We start from the raw sequence: 12,845 nt of genomic DNA on the forward strand, positions 1-12,845 counted from the left end.
TTCTCATTCAGAGTAAAATATACTGTTCAAAAAAAATTAAGTGAACAATCAAATAACACATCCTAGATTTGAATGAGTGAAATATTCTCATGGAATACTTTGTTTTGTACAAAGTTGAATGCGCACATTCAACTTTGATTGTCAATCAGTGTTGCTTCCTAAGTGGACAGTTTGATTTCACAGAAGTTTGATTTACTTGGAGTTATATTGTGTTGTTTAAGTGTTCCCTTTATTTATTTTTTGAGCAGTGTACAACAACCTGCAGTATGCATCCATTCATTTTTGCAAGTGCATTGTCTGGAAGCTTGAAAGACAATGCACTTGCAAAAATGAATGGATGTATTTTACATTCAGCACAAAATGAATTGTAGATGCAAGAAACTAAATTTGCATTCAGATCAAATCAGCAAATTAACAGATACATTTATATTTCTGAAGTGTGTCCAGATATTGACATACCTTGCTTCGTTGGTATAATGATGCATATTGACACTAATGATATAAAAACATTCATTACATCATTAATTATTTAAATTTATACTAAGAGTAGTGCACTAAGTGTAAACTTTGTTCATGTTAATTGATGACATATAAAATGGTTATTACTTGCAGGGATTCTGTATGTTATCAACGAAACCAATTGTATATTTTTGCCTTTCAAAGTTATGTCTAAAATATAACATTCAACAATCATAAGGTATTAATACACTGTTCGGTTAATTCTAACTTTTTCATATGTGACCTTTGAGAAGCTGATGCATGTCTAGAGAAACTTTTTCACAAAATTTCACAAACAGAGAATGAAAAGAAAATAGCAGGAAGGACCCTCATATTTGAGCTTCTCAGGGGATTAATTAGATCCTGGAGAATTATTACCAGTCTGCACCAATTGGACCCTTAGACCAAAATATTGAGAGTAGATAAAATTTGCTTCAATATAGGTAAGATTGCTAAGACCAATGTAAAATTTGCTTCAATATAGGTAAGATTGCTAAGATCAATGTAGAAAGATTGATAGCTAAGCCTGCATTAGCCTAGCTATTGATAAGATAAAACCCCCCTTGCAATTCCTAGACATTAGAGACCAGAAGAACTCACACGCATAAATCTTTTTAGTTCAGGCCTTCACTTTTACAACCTTCAAGGCTCCACGAAGAACTCCTCATAAACAGCTGCTTCTAGTTTTATGAAGAGAGAGTTCTTTTTATTGTTCGTGTGGCTACTGAAGTTAATGGGAAGCCAACAATGGGAAGCCAAGAGTGTGCATTACTTAAAGTGTTCTTTAGGAGTTTTTATTATCGCAAACGCCTGAAGTTGTTGGCTCGTGTTTCCAGATGCATGATGTGCCTGGCTACCAGAAATAGTTCAAAGGCATTTTGTTTCCGAGATGTCTGTGCTATAATATTTTTTTCCCTGGCAGCTTGGCATCCATTTGAGCACAAGCATTCTCTTTTCTTCCTCTATCATCTCTTCACTCTGATCCATTGAGCTGCCTCTGAGGAATATTATGGACATGCTTTACTCTTTAATGCAGGGAATTTATGGCCCCTTTAGGGCTGGCTGAAGAATTCTGGGAGTTGAAGCCCACAAGTCATAAAAGGGCCATCGTTCCCCCCCATATGAAGCCATATGAAACATTTACTTACTTTACAAAACGTGGTTTATATGTCAAGCCAGAGAAATCAACTTCTCCGGATCCAAATAAAAGTGGTGGCTTTGACCTTTAAGGATCTCAAGATTTTAGAACCAGGAAAACTGAAGGATTAACTTTTCCACTAACAGATTTTTTGGGTGGCTGTGCTTCCAGATAACCCCCTCAGTGAGTTATATTGGGAAAATGGGAGAAAAGGTTTTGTCACGAGGAAGGGATGAATCAAAGCTGCGAGGAAGGGATGAATTAAAGCTGAAAATATATTTTCTACTTTAGTCTTCCGGAATTGCACATATCTGAGACTGAGGTTGCAATGAAGTAGGGATAAAGGCAGACCAGACCAGAAATAAATATTGGTATTTGATATCAAGACAAGATTCTCCTTAACAGATACTTTAACAGAGTTGAAAGGGACCTTTGCAGGTCACCTAGTCCAACCCCCTGCCCAAGCAGGAGACCCTACATCTGCTTCTACCTAGGATTGAACTCACAGCCTCCTGATTGTGAGGCAAGAATTCCACCTCTAAGCCACAACAGCTGACATTAGTTCTGAAAAGTTGTATGGTTATGATGCAAACAAAAGTGCCCTTCCTATTTAATTTCATAAATGAGGAATGAAGTTGAGGGTCATCATCATTATCATCATTCTTGCAGCCTAATATGGCTGTGACATCTGCCCTGCCTTTTACAAGGAAAGACTAAGATTCCAGACTAAATTTATATGAAGTCAGGAAGTGAATGAGATATAGTTTTCAGCAGAGTGCCAACTCCCTTATGATACGTATTCCTTTTTGGTGTGCCTTTTTTTTAATGAACATTATCTAACTTCCCATTGAAGACAATTTGAATATTTCCGTTGACTTTTAACATGAATTAGATCAGGCCCTAAATGTCAACATTCATCAATTAATATTTATATAGTTGGATGTATGTCATGAAACAGCAGGAAGTATAGTCTGGCTAATGGCAAACATTACCACGATAATAATAAATCTTTCAGACTTAGTCATTTTTCAAGAATTTCTTTTTTTTTAAAAAAACTTCTATGTTACTAGTAATTTCAAATATAATAAAATCACTGCAAATAGTTTAAGCCTTTTGGAAAGCTGACAAATTATGTGGTTTAGCTTCTTGCCATGCATTTTTTTATCTAGTCATACATATATAAATAAAATCCTAACATTTTCATTCTTATGCATTAAGACATCAAAATTAAAAGACTCCTAAATCCTAAAATATATATTATGAATAACTTTTTTTAAAAAAAAATCTAGTAGGCCTGTCATAACCAACTGAGAGTTGATTAAAGTATTACTGCAATGATTCCACATCTTTGACAAGCACTAGATCAGTCTTTCATAACTAGCATTATTTTGATGTACTGGGAATACTGTTTCCAGAAAACTCTTGGATGCAGTCTCAACACATTTGATTGGCTTCAGATAGGAAAATGTTTATTATATATTATAAGGTTTTTTAAAAAAAACAAACAATTCTACATTATAATGATTTGTTTGTTTGTTTGTTTGTTTGTTTGTTTGTTTGTTTGTTTGTTTATTATTTATTTATTTATTTATTTACTTACTTACTTACTTACTTACTTACTTACTTACTTACTTATTTATTTATTTATTGGCTTTGTATGCCGCCCCTCTCCGTGGACTCGGGGCGGCTAACAACAGTGATAAAAACAGAATGTGAAAATCCAATACTAAAACAGCTAAAAATCCTTCTTATAAAACCAATCATACATACAAACATACCATGCATAAATTTTAGAAGCCTAGGGGGAAAGAATATCTTACTTCCCCCATGCCTGACGGCAGAGGTGGGTTTTGAGGAGCTTACGAAAGGCAAGGTGGGTGGGGGCTATTCTAATCTCTGGGAGGAGTTGGTTCCAGAGGGGCAGGGCCGCCACAGAGAAGGCTCTTCCCCTGGGCCCCGCCAAATGACATTGTTTAGTTGACGGGACCCGGAGAAGGCCAACTCTGTGGGACCTAACTGGTAGCTGGGATTCGTGTGGCAGAAGGCGGTCCCTGAGATAATCTGGCTCGGTGCCATGAAGGGCTTTATAGGTCATAACCAACACTTTGAATTGTTACCGGAAACTGATCGGCAATCAATGCAGACTGCGGAGTGTTAGTGTTAGCCATTCAATTGGGTCCAGCTGTTGGAGAATCTATGGACCAGATCTCTCCGTATCTTCCAATCTTGGTACTACTATTACACATTTGCTTAAATTACCCATCTACTTCTTACTATGGGCTAAGAAGAGGAATTGTGTTGAATTGTCAGAATAGCTTGGTGCAAAGATTAAAAGGGACTTTCTTAACCAGCAATGGAAAGGCTCATTAATATAGGACCTGAAAAAGTTCAATACCAACACCTACAAGGAAATATCTTTTCTTGCTGAATTCCTCTGCTCATCTTTCAATGGAAGCTAAACACAACATGAGGAAAAGAGGTTCCACAGCTAATCTGGCCACATGCCATGTAAGGCTTTAGGCTCACAATTAACCAATATCTTTTATTGAATCTGGAAGCATATTAGCGGCCAGTGCAGTTCGTGTAGTAGTGGTATCTTTGGGACACCCAAACCTGCTCCTTTAACCATGTTCTGTACTACCTGAAGCTTCTGGATATACTTCAAGAGTAGCCCCATGTAGACCCCACTGCAAACTTTACAAAGGTAAGGTATCTTTCCCACATCATCACAGGCTACAAACCTCAAGTTCAAAAAACGAAGCAACAACATCTAAAATAATATTTTTTATTTTGATAAGAAGTCTTAGGATTAGTGTTGTTTTATCATTCTGACTGGGGGGTGAAAGGGCAGGAAGCAGAGGGACAGGATGGGCTTCGAAAGCTAACCAAGTCCTGTCGACACTTGGGGGAGGCAAGGTTTGGGTAAAAAGAAATCTGTGGAATGGGGAAATGGGCAGGTTCATGTCTGTATCCTGCGGATCTCCACTTTCCCCTGAGCGTGACATCTCTGACACATTCAAAGCTATTTTCCAGCCAGGAAGTTTAAATCATGAGCCAGCATTTCAAGGAAATAGAAGAGAAAAATGGTTTTACCTGTATGCATGTAACCCTTGAGTGAAAACAGTGCAAAATTAAAAAGAAAATATAATGTAATCTATTTCAGACAGAAAACGAATATTGTTTTGATCTATCACCAAAAGAAGCAGCAGGCAGTGGTGCTCTCATGTGATGGGAAAGCTGTTCTCTTAAAATGAAATTTTTAAAAGCCCTCCATTCAAGTTCAGGGCAATAATATATTGCGGACATATTTGCATAATATAAAGAAAGAACTGAAAACTTTATGACTCTTTTTTTAAAAAAGTTTCTTTTATTTGAGCAAACAATTAAACAAACATTAAAAACATTGGACATGTTGTGACCATCCATTTTGGTCATTTCTTTGCATAATATTTACATAACAATAAATACCATTATAGCTAAGTATACATTGCTTTTTTAACCTTACATATGTATCCCTCATCATTATTTATTAACATATCTGAACCTTCTCTAATTTAACTTTATGAATCTTAACAAAATTGTGTTACGTTTGCTGGATACCTTTATGAACGGGATAAAATTCTCTCTCATCTAAATGACAGGTGTATGTCAGTGATGATTTCTAGTTCAGTTGATAGACAGTTTAAATTGCAGCTTCAGCAAGGACCTAACACATAATTTGCCCCAACACATGTTCCTTGGATTGTTTTCAACTGTGGCTAATCAAAGTTAGCTGGGCGGATGGGTCCATGGATTGATTGATTGATTGATCGATCGATCGATCTATTCATTTATTCGTTCATTCATTCATTCATTCATTCATTCATTCATTCATTCATTCATTCATTCATTGTTAGAATTGAAAGCGACCATGAAGGCCATCGAGTTCAACCCCCTGCCCACGCAGGAACCCTATAGTACACCAGTCAAGTGGCAGTTCAATTTTCTCTTTAAAATGTCCAGAGTGTTGGAGTTCACAATGTCCACTGGTAGGTTGTTCCATTGGTTGATTGCTCTGACCTTTAAGAAGAGGATGATGTTCATTGACCTTGAAAGAAACGCTAGTAAAAAAAATTATATGCTACTCTGTGTTTTGACAACTATGTGTTTAACATTCCCTTTTGGAGAATAAGATACATAATAATTCATCAGCTATAACTTGGCTAGGTCAAATGGACCGACTTTCAATTAGCTGTAAGTTAAGTTTAGGTTTGGAACCAAAATTGCTTTAATAAATATGATAAATGTCAGTGTTCCAACTAACATCTAAGTTTAAATTAGAGTCCAAGGCAAATACTTCCTCAAAGTCCCAGTTTATTCTTAGAGTCATCTTGGCACGTGTCTGAGGAAAGCCGGATCTGATTTCCCCAGGATTTCTACTTCCAGGTTACAGTTCATTCTCCTGTCTCACATCCACAGGTTTGTCACATGGACCACATATGTATATGTCCATTTTCTTCTGGCCCATACATGCCCATCTTCTTCTGTACACGCCCATCTTCTTCCAGCCCAGTGCTAACAAAAATGACCTTGAAATTCTAAAAGAAATTTATTTTGTCTACTTCTAACTCCTCATGCAATCACCCCTCCCCTCTTCCTACAGCAAGAAACATTCAAAAAAAACCATTTATAAAAAGATGGTGGTGCCCATGGAGCAGCATCAACTGATCCAGTTCAGTAATGTCATTGTGACATTACCAGCGGGTTGATACTGATTCAGGTAAACCAGTCCAGATTGGGAGGAACCCACTCCTGTTAGTAATTTCATATTCGAATGACTGTGTTGATAATGATGATGTAACTACTGTAACTACACTACATGAGGCTCAATTGAAGATGACTTGGAAGTTTCTCTTGGGAAAAAAGAAATGTAACCAACTTCACCTTGAGTGACATGTGAAGTCGGAATCTTAAATTACTTAGGATTGAAATAGCTTTTAAAAATTCTAGTCTAGTCATGTACTAGCCATGGCTCTGACATTTCTTTGAGAAGAACCAGAGGTGGTTTCCTCCTGGTTCTATAGAACCTGTAGCAAACCGCTGGTGACATCGTGGAGCCAGTTCTGTTAGAGTCAGTCCATGGACACCGCCATCTTCTTTTTTTGGGGGGGGGGGTTGGATTTTTTTTTTCTGAATTATTTTTCTTTTGCGCATGTGCAGATGCTAAGTTTATGTGCCATCTTGTTTTCATTTCTCTTTTTGGGGAAATTTCCAGCACTGCACATGCATCACCATCTTATTTTCAGCTTTAAAAAAAATTAAATTTTTGGCACTGCACATGTGTGCACACACAAAGTGCGTGCATACCCATGAGGCACGGCCACACAGCGCGGGAGGAAGTGAACTGACAGCAAGGGAAGTTAGAACCCCTGAGAGAAACCACTTTTTAGAATCACTAATGTCTTATACTTAAGTACCTAAAAAGTACAAGTGGCGAGTACAAGTGCACTAGAGTGCCTTCCGTCCCCTGTCCTATTGCTCTCCTATATCTCCTATACCTTTCCTCTATTCCTATATCTCTTCTTCTATTCTTTCATTGATATATTCTATTCCTATATCTTCTTTTCTATTATTTCTTAGATATATTTTACTATGAGTATCTCCTCTATAACCTTCATCATGTATTTTACTATGTGTATATTGATATATACCCATTAAAACCCTCATTGTGTATTGCAGTGTTTTTCAACCAGTGTGCCGTGGCACACTAGTGTGCCGCGAGACATGGTCAGGTGTGCCGTGAAGCAGGAAGCTCAGGTTCCAGTCTTGCAACTTTTTGCTGAGACAGAAAGAGAGAATGAGTGAGAGAGAGAGATAAAGCAAGAAAGAGAGAAAGAGAGAGAAAGAAAGCAAGAGAGAGAGAGAGAGAGAAAAGGAGAGGAAGGGAGAGAGAGAGAAATGAGCAAAAAGGGGAGGAAAAAAGAGAAATGAGAAAATGATTGAGACAGAGAATGAAAGGAAAGAGAGAGAAACAAAAGAGAGAGAGAAGTGACTCTTGATTTAAAGCATATGATAAAAAGCACCCAAAGAATAAGAGAGAGAAAAAACCCAGCCCTCACCTGTTTTTGGAAATGGTTCAAGAGTGTGTATACACACACACACACACAAGGGGGGGGGAGAGGAGACAGGGATGGGAAAAGAGAGGAGAGTGTCTTAGGGTGTCATTTTGTGTCATTTTGGTTGGTGGTGTGCCCCAGGATTTTGTAAATGTAAAAAATGTGCCGCGGCTCAAAAAAGGTTGAAAATCACTGGTGTATTGGACAAAATAAATAAATAAATAAAATAAAATAAAAGCAGGAAACGTCTTACTTGTAGAATTCTAAAACTGGAAACTCTCTGGTTTTGAAGATGTATTAAATATCTTCTGAAGTTTGATCAATTGTGAAAGAAGAATTTCTTTATCCAGAGCAGGGGTAGGCAAAGTTGGCCCTTCTATGACATGTGGACTCCAACTCCCAGAATTCCTGAGCTAGCATGATTGGCTCAGGAATTATGGGAGTTGAAGTCCACAAGTCATAGAAGAGCCAACTTTGCCTACCCCTGATCCCGGGCTTTGAATTCCATTGAAGTGCTTTAAGGAACTGTCTGCATTTTCTGTTTTGCTGAATGTATAATGTAGCTGTATTTTGCCAATGGTTAGATCTAATGGATATTTTAAATAATTTTTTATATATTTAATCAATCAATCAATTAATCAATCAATCAATCAATCAATCAAATGGCATACAATTATATATGATTTATTGATAATTGTGTTTCACCATAGTGATCTTTTAGAACTAGAAATAGCTCCCAAGACTTGGAAGGGATTCAGTTTCTGTGTGACTACTTATGACCAGTATACAAAAGGATAAATCTGAATAGGAATTATATTCTAGAATTCTATACTCCAGTTTTCTTTATTTAGTTTTCTTGCATCTACATGTTTCTACCATGTGACAAATATCCTTCCAAGTTGATTCTCTTGAGATTCTCGCAGAGACACCAGCATGAAACTTGATATGCTAATCCCTTTCTGGGAAGAAAAAGAAAATTAAGTTGCTTTTCTCAAAATCTGCCATATTAGGTAGGAATTCTGGGAGTTAAAATTCAATACTTCTGGCATTGAGTTAAAAAAGAACTACTTTTTATTTTGTCTCTTCTGGATATTAAAAGATTTCTATTTCTAATTGAGCAAAAGGAGAGGGCTCGGAGATCTGGCTTATTCCTAATTCATATCTCTGTCTGCACTCAGAGTCCTTCAAGCCATGATTCCAGCCATACATAGAAGATTTGTCCACAGCTCAGATTTCATTTTCAGTCCTTGGCATTTTCAACTAAAATAAAGAGGGCCATCTAGTAGCAAAGCTGAGAAAGAACCTGGAGATTCTTTTGCTGCTTTTAGAAATATTGACCTAGGATAAGCAGCTTCTTAGCATCACGGCCTTCTATAAACATTCATGCTTTTGTATAAAACCCAGGAGATGATTTCATTTTGATTAAAGATTATTCTCAGTCAGATGATTCTCCTCGGGATGCCAGATAACAAGGCCAATCTGAGACACGGATTTCAAAGCAACATGACAACACCCATCAATCAGCAGCATTCAAGCTCTCTTTCTTGAAATTAGAAAACATGCTGCACCCAAGATCCATGTTTTCATTCCTAAAAAAAGACCTGATGGGACAAGGGGGCTGGTGCAGATTATCTTAGCCTAACTGGTCACTCCTATATTTACATCCCTGTGGTTCTTAATTTGAGATGCCTTCTATTCCCCCAACGCCTGTTGCAGGGGAGAGAATGTGTGACTTTTCCGATTGTTTATACCAATCAACAACAACAAAAAAGCAACCCCACTTTCCAGATTCCAAGAAACACAAAGCTGTCCTGGCTGGGGATAAATGTGTGTATGTGTGTGTCTGTAGGAGGGTGGTAGGCAATGTTTTTTGCTAAAAGAGAAATGGGCAACCATCAGGATCATGGGTTCACAGACAGGATGAGCCATAAGGTGGATAAAAGTGCAGATAAGATAGAAAGGCCCTTCCCATGTTACCACATAACATTTTAAAAGGAGGAACGTGTCAGAGCACAGTTGGGTCAAACCCCTCAAATCATGATTTCCCACCTTTAAGTAATTTGTGCTGCTGCATTAGCCCTTGCTAGCACAGTCTCCATGGCTTTGGAGAGCATCAAAGAATATTTGCACCCCAGCAAGTTAGCATCATCATCATCATCATCATCATCATCATCATCATCATCTCCTAGGAACCGCCAAATGACATTGTCTGGTTGACGGGACCTGGAGAAGGCCAACTCTGTGGGACCTAACTGGCCGCTGGGATTTATGCGGCAGAAGGCGGTCCCGTAAGTAATCTGGTCCGATGCCATGTAGGGCTTTGTAGGTCATTACCAACACTTTGAATCGTGTCCGTAAACCAATCAGCAGCCAGTGCAGTCTGCAGAGTGTTGGAGACCCATGACCGTTCGCGCGGCTGCATTTTGCATGATTTGAAGTTTCCAAACACTCTTCAAAGGTAGCCTCATCTAGAGGTTTGACTACTGCAATGTAATGATAAATATTACTTAAATGTTTGCCTGCTTTTTTTTTTAGACGGAAACGTTCTTAGATAGAGTTTAATAAATAGATGTGTTTATTCCTCTGAATTGATCTAATCTATAAATAGATTAAACAATTTTGTATTAAGAAGACTTCTATTCTGAGCGGAGCAATTGTAGCTCCTTTTTATGTTATGTGTTTTGTCTGATCTTTCCATGTATGTTTGTAATGTTTTGTCTTTTTTATTCAAAAATAATTAAAAAACACGTTTGCCTGCTTCTTTGAATATTAAAACACTAACAGGTAGTCCTTGAGTTATGACCACATTTGAGCCAGTAATGAGTTCAAAAACCCTTTGCTATCTGTTCATGCATGCAATGCTTCTGCGCATGCACAGAAGAATCCTGGGTGGGTGGGCGGAGCCTCCCACCACTGGTGATACCAGTTCAGAGAATCAGGCCCAATCAGGAGCAACCCATCAATGAATTGAGCCCAAAATTCCTGTTGCTAAGGCAAACAGTTATTAAGTGAATTTACCCCCATTTTACAACCTTTCTTGGCATAATTATGTGCCACAGTTATGTGGCAAGTGATTCATTGGATTTGTTAAGTTAGTAATGCGGTGGTTAAGCGAATCTGGATTCCCCATTGACTTTGCTTGTCAGAAGGTCGCAAAAGCTGATCACATGACCCCAAGATATGGCATACATACGAATGACTTGCCAAGCATCTGAATTTTGGTTATGTGCCAATGGGAATGCTACAAACTTTATTGTAAACTTTATTGCCATTGTACACAGTATACCCATACAAAAGGAATTCACATAATACCCAAAGACCAGGCCCAACACGCATAACAATCCCCAAGCACCCACTAATTCCCCTCCCCTAAACCATCAAAAAAAACATCTACACAATAGACCAAATAATGTTGCCCAATAGCTCATTGATGGTGACCCTTTAGTTCATTGTTAAGTGCAATTATAGCTCTGGGATTAAAAACTATTCAGAAAACATGTGGTCTGAGTTTTAATTTAATTACAAGGCCATAAGTGTGGGAAACAGTCATAAGTCACTTTTTTAATGCTGTCGCAAGTTTGAATGGTCACTAAATATATGTTGTAAGTTGAAGATTAGCTGTGTTACAATCAAGAGGTGTTAGGTGCAAAGATTCGCAGTAAGGATCTACCCACAGAGTCTCCTTCCTCTGATCCAAATGAAATATTTCATAAATGATTAAGATTGTAAATAATATTTTATTTTATTTTATTATTATTATTAATGTTACATTGATAAATACGCTGTTGCTATAGACCGTGGAATTACAAAAAAATATAAACTGTCGAAGATACAGTTTGGGAGGGGGGAGGGTTAAGGATATGTGTTGTATTGTCCTAAGACAGACATGCTACAAATGTAACTACAAGCTGAAATATACAATGTCTTGTTCTCTCTGTTTTTAATATGTATATACTCAATAAAATTTTTCTTTAAAAAAAGAAATATTTCAGAGTTCTATGTCGGATCACTGGTGGCTGTTTTTGCCTGATATGAAAAAATAGCATTGAAAGTTTTTTTTAACAAAAGCAACAGTACTGGCAACCATCATAGCAGCACTTAGCACCAGGTAGCTAATGGGACGTCTTCTATTTCATGGATGAGATCCCAAAGAACCATCCACCTAATCTCCTGTCTGACCCAGATGACATCTTGACTTATGGAAACCCCAACTGTACTTTTAAGGTAGCCCCAATCTAATGGATATTTATGCACAAAGAGTTTCCTACTTCCACAGATATGGTAAGATCATTTCATTGAATACATATTTTTACAATTATACTGTGATTCTGTGTCATCATATAAATGTTTTATTTATTTATTTATTTATTTGTTTGTTTGTTTAATTCGACTTCTATGCCGCCAAATCCCGAAGGACTCAGGGCGGCTTACAATAAACAATATAAATCCAAAAACAATAAAAAAAGAAGTCGAATGTAAGATCTAAATAATAAAACCCTCCTTAAAACCCATTATAGAACAATCACAACAATATGCATACATACCATTCATACGATTTGGCCATGGTGGTTGTTAGTTTATGGCTCCAAGGCCTGCTGGCAAAGTCAGGTCTTTGTGGCCTTACGGAAAGCCAGTAGGGTGGAAACATACTGCTTCCATATACTTTAGCTATCAGACTGCCTTCATCCCTCATTATTTATTTGTTAGATGTTGAGGTTAGGGATGTTACTTATTGAGTTATGTGTGCTCAGGGACAGGTAGCACCTCTGGTGCAGGGGCGTGTCATGTCCTTTTACGGCAGCTCATTTAGGGCAGTTTTTAGGGCAGCTCATTCACCTTTGGTCCCCAACTGTCACTCAGCCCTCACCTGTGGCTCCTAGTAGCTGTGGCATGTGCAGCAGCCAAACCCCGGGCAATAGCTTTGACAGGCTTGCCAAACCAGGTTGAGAGTAGCTGATGGGTCATTGACGTTTAATAATAATAATAATAATAAATATTGTCATTGTCAAAACAATGAATTGTCATTGGCAACTAAAGTTGTCTGACACACAGAGACCAGTCCCACCATACATAAAATTAGAATAGGTAAATTTAAAAATAGAATAAAAAATAGA

This window comes from Erythrolamprus reginae, chromosome 1, assembly GCF_031021105.1.
Source record: "Erythrolamprus reginae isolate rEryReg1 chromosome 1, rEryReg1.hap1, whole genome shotgun sequence".
Classification (NCBI taxonomy): domain Eukaryota; kingdom Metazoa; phylum Chordata; class Lepidosauria; order Squamata; family Dipsadidae; genus Erythrolamprus; species Erythrolamprus reginae.